Here is an 8,105-nt window from a genome sequence, read left to right on the forward strand (position 1 = left end):
TTGGAAAAAGTCCGGGGCGGGGGGGAGAGCCCATTAGTTAAAGGTCCGCGGGGGGGAGGAGCGCATTAGTTAATAGTCCAGGTGTGAGGGGTTCGCATTTGTTAAAGTTTGTGGGGGAAGCGCATTAGTCAATGGTCGGGTGAGAGCGCATTAGTTAAAGGGTCCGGGGGGGGAGGAAAGCGGATCAGTTAAAGGTCCAGGCGGGGGGAGAGCGCATTAGTTAAAGGTCCGGGGGGGAGCGCATCAGTTAAATGTCCGGGCGGGGGGAGAGCGCATTAGTTAAAGGTCCGGGGGGGGGGGGTGGGGGAGCGCGAGCTCATCTCTTGAAGACGTCACACGCTGAATACCGCTGAATACCGCGGGGGGGGGGGGGGCGGCGCGAGCTCATCTCACAGGGGCATTGTTACGTCACACGCTGAAGACCTTGAATAAATCAGTTAGAAATTTAAAAAAAATACTTCACAAATCTCTATAACTTAAAAAATATACGACCAAATTAAATGAAAATATCATTTTCGACCAGCGTTCAGCGTGGTGAGGGGGGAGGTGAGTGGGGAGGGAGGGGGAGGGGGGAGGGAGAGGGGGGAGGGAGAGGGGGGAGAGGGAGAGGGAAGGAAGGGGGTGGGGAGGGAGGTGTGGAGGTGGGGGAGGGGGGAAGGGAGGGGGGGAGGGAGTGAAAGGGGGAGGGATGGTGGAGGGGGAGGATGGAGGGAGGGGGGAGGGAGGTGTGGAGGGGGAGGGAGGTGTGGAGGGGGGAGGGAGGAGGGGGGAGGGAGGGGGAGGTTAGTGGGGAGGAGGGAGGGGGACGGGAGAGGGGGGAGGGAGAGGGGGAGGGAGAGGGAGGAGGGGAGGGGAGGGGGAGGGGAGGGGGAAGGGGAGGAGGGGAGGGGAGTGGGGGGAGGGAAGGGGGAGGGAGGGAGGAGGGAGGTGTGGAGGGAGGAGGGGAGGGGGAGGGAGGGAGAGGGGAGGGGGAGGGGAGGGGGGAAGGGGAGGAGGGAGGGGAGTGGGGGGGAGGGAAGGGGGAGGGAGGGAGGGGGGAGGTGAGGGAGGAGGTGGGAGGGAGGGGAGGGGGGGAGGGAGGGAGGGGAGGGAGGGGAGGGGGAGGGGGGGAGGGGGAGGGAGAGGGGAGGGAGGGGGGTAGGGTGGAGGGGGAGGGAGGGGGAGGGGAGGGTGGAGGGGAGGGGGGAAGGGGGGAGGGGGGAGGGAGAGGGGAGGGAGGGGGGTAGGGGGGAGGGGGAGGGAGGGGGAGGGAGGGGGAGGGAATGGGGGAAGGTTAGTGGGGAGGGAGGGGGGGACGGGAGAGGGGGGAGGGAGAGGGTGGGAGGAGAGGGAGGGAGGGGGGGAAGGGGGAGGGGGGAGGGGAGGTGGGGAGGGAGGAGGGGAGGGGATGGGGAGGAGGGGGGAGGGAGGGAGGGGGAGGGGAGGAGGGAGGGGAGGGGGAGGAGGTGTGGGGGGGGAGGTGGGGGGGGAGGGAGGGGGAGTGGAGGGAGGGAGGGAGGGAGGGGGAGGGGGAGGTGGAGGGAGGGGGGAGGGAGTTGTGGAGGGGGAGGGAGGTGTGGAGCGGGTAGGGAGGGGAGGGAGGGGGAGGGAGGGGGAGGGAGGGGGTAGGGGGGAGGGGGGGAGGGGGAGGAGGGGGGAGGGGATGGGGAAGGGGGGAGGGAGGGGGTACCTCCCCTTGTCCCAGAACCCCTCTTTCCCCGTTGGGCCCGTCCTCGTAGGGTTTCCATTGTAACCGGGAGGAGGGGAGGGTGGGAAGGGGAGGGAGGGAGGAGGGAGGTGTGGATGGAGGAAGGGAGGGGAGGGAGGGGGGGAGGGGGGGAGGGGTGTGGAGGGAGGAAGGGAGGGGGAGGGAGGGGGAGGGGGGAGGGGGGGAGGGGGAAGGGGGGGAGGGGGGAGGGAGAGGGGAGGGAGTGGGGTAGGGGGGAGGGGAGGGAGGGGGGAGGGAGGGGGGAGGGGAGGGGGGAAGGGGGGAGGGAGGGGGACCTCCCCTTTTCCCAGTACCCTCTTTCCCGTTGGGCCCATCCTCGTAGGGTTTCCATTGTAACGGGAGGGAGGGAGGAGGGAGGTGTGGAGGCAGGAGGGGGAGGGGGAGGGAGGGGGAGGGGATGGGGAGGGGAGGGGGAAGGGGGGAGGGAGAGGGAGGTGAGGGGAGGGGGGGAGGGAGGGGGACCTCCCCTTTTCCCAGTACCCCTCTTGCCCCGTTGGGCCCATCCTCGTAGGGTTTCCATTGTAACCGGGAGGGGGGGAGGGAGGTTGGAAGGAGGGGGGAGGGGGAGAGGGATGGAAGGTTGGAGGGAAGGGGGGAGGGAGTGGGGAGGGAGGGATGGAGGGAAGGAGGGAGGGGGGGAGTTATGGGGGGAGTAGTGAGGGAGGTGGGGAGGGAGGGGGGAGGGAGTTGGGGAGGGAGAGGGGAGGGAGGGAGGGAGGGGTGAGGGGGGTGGGAGGGAGGGAGGGGTGAGGGGGGTGGGAGGGAGGAAAGGGAGGGGGGGAGTGAGGTTGAGCGCATTAGGTAAAGACCCGGGGGGGGGGGAGCGCATTAGTGAAATGTCCTTTCTTTATTTGGAAAAAGTCCGGGCGGGGGGGGAGAGCCCATTAGTTAAAGGTCCGCGGGGGGGAGGAGCGCATTAGTTAATAGTCCTGGTGTGAGGGGTTCGCATTTGTTAAAGTTTGTGGGGGAAGCGCATTAGTCAATGGTCGGGTGAGAGCGCATTAGTTAAAGGTCCGGGGGGGGGGGAAAGCGGATCAGTTAAAGGTCCAGGCGAGGGGAGAGCGCATTAGTTAAAGGTCCGGGGGGAGCGCATCAGTTAAATGTCCGGGCGGGGGGAGAGCGCATTAGTTAAAGGTCCGGGGGGGGGTGGGGGAGCGCGAGCTCATCTCTTGAAGACGTCACACGCTGAATACCGCTGAATTCCGCGGGGGGGGGGGGGCGGAGCAAGCTCATCTCACAGGGGCATTGTGACGTCACACCCTGAAGACCCTTGAATAAATCAGTTAGTAATTTTTAAAAAACTTAAAAATCTCTATAACTTAAAAAATATACGACCAAATTAAATGAAAATATCATTTTCGACCAGCGTTCAGCGTGGTGAGGGGGGAGGTGAGTGGGGAGGGAGGGGGGAGGGGGGGAGGGAGAGGGGGAGGAAGAGGGGGGAGAGGGAGAGGGAGGGAAGGGGTGGGGAGGGAGGTGTGGAGGGAGGGGAGGGGGGAAGGGAGGGGGGAGGGAGTGGAAGGGGGGAAGGATGGTGGAGAGGGAGGATGGAGGGAGGGGGAGGGAGGTGTGGAGGGGGAGGGAGGTGTGGAGGGGGGAGGAGGAGGGGGAGGGAGGGGGAGGTTAGTGGGGAGGGAGGGGGGACGGGAGAGGGGGGGAGGGAGAGGGGGGAGGGAGAGGGAGGGAGGGGGAGGGGGAGGGGGAGGGAGGTGTGGAGGGAGGGGGAGGGGGAAGGGAGGGAGGGGGAGGGAGGGAGGGGGAGGGAGGGAGGGGGGAGGGGGAGGATGGAGGGAGGGGGAGGGGGTGGAGGGGGAGGGAGGTGTGGAGGGGGGAGGGAGGGTGGAGGGAGGGGGGAGGAGGGAGGGAGGGAGGGAGGGAGGGAGGGAGGGAGGAGGGAGGGAGGGAGGGAGGAGGGAGGGGGGAGGGAGGGGGGAGGGGGAGGATGGAGGGAGGGGTGTGGAGGTGAGTGAGGTGTGGAGGGGGGAGGGAGGGGGGAGGGAGGGGGGGATGGGAGGGGAGGTGAGTGGGGAGGGAGGGGGAGGGGGGAGGGAGGGGGGAGGGAGAGGGGGAGGGATAGGGGGGGAGGGAGAGGGAGGGAGAGAGGAGGGGGTGGGATGTGTGGGAGGGAGGGGAGAAAGGAGGGAGGGGGAGGGCGGGGGGAGGGATGGGGAGGGGAGGGGGAAGGGGGGAGGGAGGGGGACCTCCCCTTTTCCCAGTACCACCTCTTTCCCCGTTGGGCCCGTCCTCGTAGGATTTCCATTGTAACGGGAGGAGGGGGAGGGAGGGAAGGGGAGGGAGGAGGAGGGAGGGTGTGACGGAGGAGGGTAGGGGAGGGAGGGAGAGGGGAGGGGGAGGGGAGGGGGAAGGGGAGGAGGGAGGGGAGTGGGGGGAGGGAAGGGGGAAGGGAGGGAGGAGGTAGGTGTGGAGGTGGGAGGGAAGGGGGAGGGAGGGGGGAGGGGAGGGGGGAGGGGAGGGGGGAAGGGGGAGGGGGAGGGAGAGGGGAGGGTGGGGGGTAGGTGGAGGGGGAGGGAGGGGGGAGGGGAGGGTGGAGGGGAGGGGGGAAGGGGAGGGAGGGGGAGGGAGAGGGGAGGGAGGGGTAGGGGGAGGAGGAGGGAGGGGGAGGGAATGGGGGAAGGTTAGTGGGGAGGGAGGGGGGACGGGAGAGGGGGAAGGGAGAGGGGGGAGAGAGGGAGGGAGGAGAGGGAGGGAGGGGGAGGGGGGAGGAGAGGGAGGTGTGGAGGGAGGGGGGAGGGGGGAAGGGAGGGAGGGGGGAGGGAGGGAGGGGGAGGGGGGGAAGGGTGGAGGGGGAGGATGGAGGAGGGGGGGAGGGAGGTGTGGAGGGGAGGGAGGTGTGGAAGGGGGAGGGAGGGGAGAGGGAGGGAGGGCGGGAGGGAGGGGGAGGGAGGATGGAGGGAGGGGGAGGGAGGTGTGGAGGGGGAGGGAGGTGTGGAGGGGGGAGGAGGGGGGAGGGAGGGGGGAGGGAGGGGGAGGTGAGTGGGGAGGGAGGGGGGGAGGGGGGAGGGAGGGGGGAGGGAGAGGGGGAGGGAGAGGGGGGAGGAGAGGGAGGGAGAGAGGAGGGGGAGGGATGTGTGGAGGGAGGGGGAAGGGAGGGAGGGGGAGGGCGGGGGGGAGGGATGGGAGGGGAAGGGGGCAGTGGGGATGGAGGGGGACCTCCCCTTTTCCCAGTACCCCACTTTCCCGTTGGGCCCGTCCTCGTCGGGTTTCCATTGTAACCGGGAGGAGGGGAGGGAGGGATGTGGGAGGGAGGGAGGAGGGAGGTGTGGAGGGAGGAGGGGAGGGGGAGGGAGGGAGAGGGGAGGGGAGGGGGAGGGGAGGGGGAAGGGGGGAGGGAGGGGGAGTGGGGGGAGGGAAGGGGAGGGAGGGAGGAGGGAGGTGTGGAGGTGGGAGGGAAGGGGGAGGGAGGGGTGGAGGGGAGGGGGGAGGGGAGGGGGAAGGGGGGAGGGGGAGGGAGAGGGGAGGGAGGGGGTAGGGGGAGGGGGAGGGATGGGGGAGGGGAGGGGGGAGGGGAGGGGGAAGGGGGAGGGAGGGGGAGGGAGAGGGGAGGGAGGGGGTACGGGGAGGGGGAGGGAGGGGAGGGGATGGGGGAAGGGGGGAGGGAGGGGTACCTCCCCTTTTCCCAGTACCCCCCTTTCCCCATTGGGCCCGTCCTCGTAGGGTTTCCATTGTAACCGGGAGGAGGGGAGGGTGGGAAGGGGGAGGGAGGGAGGAGGGAGGTGTGGATGGAGGAAGGGAGGGGGAGGAGGGGGGAGGGGAGGGGGGGTGTGGAGGGAGGAAGGGAGGGGGAGGGAGGGGGAGGGGGGAGGGGGGAAGGGGGGAGGGGGGAGGGAGAGGGGAGGGAGTGGGGTAGGGGGGAGGGGAAGGAGGGGGAGGGAGGGGGAGGGGGAGGGGGGAAGGGGGGAGGGAGGGGGACCTCCACTTTTCCCAGTACCCCTCTTTCCCCCGTTGGGCCTGTCCTCGTAGGGTTTCCATTGTAACCGGGAGGGAGGGAGGAGGGAGGTGTGGAGGCAGGAGGGGAGGGGGGAGGGAGGGGGGGAGGGGATGGGGAGGTGGAGGGGGGAAGGGGGGGAGGGAGAGGGAGGTGAGGGGGGAAGGGGGAGGGAGTGGGACCTCCCCTTTTCCCAGTACCCCTCTTTCCCCGTTGGGCCCCGTCCTCGTAGGGTTTCCATTGTACCGGGAGGGGGGAGGGAGGTTGGAAGGAGGGGGGAGGGGGAGAGGGATGGAAGGTTGGAGGGAGGGGGAGGGAGTGGGGGAGGGAGGGATGGAGGGAAGGAGGGAGGGGGAGTTAGGGGGGGAGTAGTGAGGGAGGTGGGGAGGGAGGGGGAGGGAGTTGGGGAGGGAGTTGGGGAGGAGAGTGGGAGGAGGGGGAGGAGTGGGAATGGAGGTGGGAAGGAGGGGGGAGGAAGGGGTTGAGGGGGGAAGGGGGACCTCCCCTTTTCCCAGTACCCCTCTTTCCCCCACCACCAAGCCCCCTCCGCAACGACCCCTGTTGTCCCCCTCCCCAGTCCCCATTCTCAGACCCCCCCATTCTCTCTCTCCCCAGACACACTCTAAGTGCTGTTTTCGCAACACTTGCCCCGGTGGCCAACGAGCATAGGGTCCCCATGCTGATCTGTGTATGTTAAGTGACTTGCAATAAAAAAGACTACTTTAAAACAATAAGTGCTTTTTAAGTGCTTTTTTGCAACATTCGCGGGTCCTTAGTGCTTCTCACGGCGATCTGTAAGTGCTTTTCAAATAATAAGTGCTTTTTTGTAACATTCGCGGTTACTTAGTGCTTCTCACGGCGATCTGTAAGTGCTTTTCGCAAAAATGTAGCACCCATCTCACACAAGCATTGTGACGTCACAAGCTGAAGACCTTGAAAAAAAAGGTTAGAAATAAAAAAATGTAAATTTAAAACCTCTGTAAAGAGTAGACACCCAATAGCAGCTGCTTGTCCATTGTGACGTCACACGCTGAATACCGCGGGGGGGAAGGGGGTAGCTCGACCTCATCTCACAGGGGCATTGTGACGTCACACGCTGAAGACTAAATCCGCACCGCAGCGCCCCCCTGAAAAGTGGGGGGGGGGGGGGTCAGCGCTTTAAAACCTCTGTAACTTTAAAAATACGCGACCAAATTAAATGAAAATACCACGGCCGACCGGCGCGAGATTGGCGATTAAGGCGGTGCAAAACCGTCGCGCTACGGTTCACCGTTTTGCCGCAATCGCTGTTAACATATAACATATAACAACTACAGCATGGAAACAGGCCTGTCCGGCCCTACCAGTCCATGCCGACCATTTTCCCTGACCTAGTCTCATCTACCTGCACTCAGACCATAACCCTCTAATCCCCTCTTATCCATATACCTATCCAATTTACTCTTAAATAATAAAATCGAGCCAGCCTCCACCACTTCCACCGGAAGCCCATTCCATACAGCCACAACCCTCTGAGTAAAGAAGTTCCCCTCATGTTACCCCTAAACGTTTGTCCCTCAATTCTGAAGCTATGTCCCCTTGTTGGAATCTTCCCCACTCTCAAAGGGAAAAGCCTACCCACGTCAACTCTGTCCGACCCTCTCAAAATTTTAAAAACCTCTATCAAGTCCCCCCTCAACCTTCTACGCTCCAAAGAATAAAGACCCAACCTGTTCAACCTCTCTCTGTAGCCTAAGTGCTGAAACCCAGGCAACATTCTAGTAAATCTCCTCTGTACCCTCTCCATTTTGTCGACATCCTTCCTATAATTTGGCGACCAGAACTGCACACCATACTCCAGATTCGGCCTCACCAATGCCCTGTACAATTTCAACATTACATCCCAACTTCTATACTCGATGCTCTGATTTATAAAGGCAAGCATACCAAACGCCTTCTTCACCACCCTATCCACATGAGATTCCACCTTCAGGGAACAATGCACAGTTATTCCCAGATCCCTCTGTTCCACTGCATTCCTCAATTCCCTACCATTTACCCTGTACGTCCTATTTTGATTTGTCGTACCAAAATGCAGCACCTCACACTTATCAGCATTAAACTCCATCTGCCATCTTTCAGCCCACCCTTCCAAAAGGCCCAAGTCCTCTCTGTAGACCTTTGAAAATCTACCTCACTATCAACTACTCCACCTATTTTAGTATCATCTGCATATTTACTAATCCAATTTGCCACACCATCATCCAGATCATTAATGTAAATGACAAACAACAGTGGACCCAACACATATCCTTGGGGCACTCCACTAGACACTGGCCTCCAACCTGACATACAATTGTCAACCGTTACCCCTCTGGTATCTCCCATTCAGCCATTGTTGAATCCATCTTGCAACCTCACTATTAATACCCAACGATTTTACCTTCTTAATCAACCTTCCATGTGGAACCT

At 63.7% G+C, this 8,105-nt stretch overlaps 1 pseudogene across 1 annotated transcript in view; it reads right to left on the minus strand.

The window, feature by feature from the left end:
• Positions 1 to 8,105, minus strand: part of LOC144612479 (flavin-containing monooxygenase 5-like) — a 109,125-nt pseudogene that overhangs the window by 99,004 nt on the left and 2,016 nt on the right. The gene's annotated exons all lie outside the window — the stretch shown is intronic.

Source organism: Rhinoraja longicauda, unplaced genomic scaffold, assembly GCF_053455715.1.
Source record: "Rhinoraja longicauda isolate Sanriku21f unplaced genomic scaffold, sRhiLon1.1 Scf000045, whole genome shotgun sequence".
Taxonomy (NCBI): Eukaryota; Metazoa; Chordata; class Chondrichthyes; order Rajiformes; family Arhynchobatidae; genus Rhinoraja; species Rhinoraja longicauda.